At 35.4% G+C, this 1,656-nt stretch overlaps 1 protein-coding gene across 3 annotated transcripts in view; it reads left to right on the forward strand.

Annotated features, from left to right (window-relative positions):
• Window positions 1-1,656, forward strand: part of LOC107585107 (putative deoxyribonuclease TATDN2) — a 7,371-nt gene that overhangs the window by 4,364 nt on the left and 1,351 nt on the right. The gene's annotated exons all lie outside the window — the stretch shown is intronic.

The raw sequence follows: 1,656 nt of genomic DNA on the forward strand, positions 1-1,656 counted from the left end.
CCTTTCGGGTCTTTTACTCAGTTCAAGATGGCCACCACTATGTATGCTGATCCAGGTAATAGCCAACAGTTTATAAGAAAAGCTTAAATGTCCACTGGTTTTAGTGCCCAGGTGTGTAAATGTGTATGTATGTGTGGGTGTCATCCATCTCTCCACCTTGCTGACACATCAAGATAAATAAAGAGTCTTAAAACCCAAGTATGTGTTTGTCTTAATACAAAAAAGGGCTAGGCAGAGGGAACAGAGGGCAGCTCGGTGACAGACACATACCTTCCAAAAAGTTCAACTTTTGTCTTGTCAGTCCACAGAGTATTTTCCCAAAAGTCTTGGGGATCATCAAGATGTTTTCTGGCAAAACTGAGACGAGCCTTTATGTTATTTTTGCTCAGCAGCGGTTTTCATCTTGGAACTCTGCCATGCAGACTATTTTTGCCCAGTCTCTTTCTTATGGTGGAGTCATGAACACTGACCTTAACTGAGGAAAGTGAGGCCTGCAGTTCTTTGGATGTTGTTGTGGGGTCTTTTGTGACCTCTTGGATGAGTCGGATAAGTCGTCGCTGTGCTCGGGGTAATTTTGGGAAGGTTCTCCACTGTTCCATGTTTTTGCCATTTGTGAATAATGGCTCTCACTGTGGTTCACTGGAGTCCCAAAGCTTTAGAAATGGCTTTATAACCTTTTCCAGACTGATAGATCTCAATTACATTCTTTCTCATTTGTTTGTGTTATCTTTGGCTAATACTTAAATTTGTTTGATGATCTGAAAGTGTGACAAACATGTAAAAAAAATAAGAAATCAGGAAGGGGGCCAACACTTTTTCACACCACTGTATATACAGTGGGTATGGAAAGTATTCAGACCCCCTTAAATTTTTCACTCTTTGTTATATTGCAGCCATTTGCTAAAATCATTTAAGTTATTTTTTTCCCTCAATGTACACACAGCACCCCATATTGACAGAAAAACACAGAATTGTTGACATTTTTGCAGATTTATTAAAAAAGAAAAACTGAAATATCACATGGTCCTAAGTATTCAGACCCTTTGCTCAGTATTTAGTAGAAGCACCCTTTTGATCTAATACAGTCATGAGTCTTTTTGGGAAAGATGCAACAAGTTTTTCACACCTGGATTTGGGGATCCTGTGCCTTTCCTCCTTGCAGATCCTCTCCAGATCTGTCAGGTTGGATGGTAAATGTTCAGTGTTTCAGTGTGTGGGGGATTCCGTTTTTTTTTCTGGACTCCTTTTTAATGGTTAAATTACATTTTATTAATCAAAAAGCATGTCTAATTAATTGAAATCATGAAACTTAAACAATTTAACATCAATTTATTAAAAGTTTAACAAATATTACGTTTAGGGCCCTATGAAATGTTTTATTTGTCCAACCTTATGTTTTATTGTAACCAAATTCTGTTTGAGCATGTCTAATTTGAAAGCATAAAACAAGTTTCATTTATTCTTACAATAGCCTTATGAATTTTTTGCTCAGAAATTCTGTGTTGTGTATTTACATTTTGTTTTAAGGCATAAAACATTAATTTAATCTATCTTTTAAGTAATGAAAATTAAAAAAAATTTTTTTTTGGAAAATAAAGGTAATTTAATATTACAATTAAAACACTGAAGAAATATTGAATGCTTATTCCTTAAAAA

This window comes from Sinocyclocheilus grahami, unplaced genomic scaffold (assembly GCF_001515645.1).
Source record: "Sinocyclocheilus grahami isolate Dianchi unplaced genomic scaffold, SAMN03320097.WGS_v1.1 scaffold67.1, whole genome shotgun sequence".
NCBI lineage: Eukaryota > Metazoa > Chordata > Actinopteri > Cypriniformes > Cyprinidae > Sinocyclocheilus > Sinocyclocheilus grahami.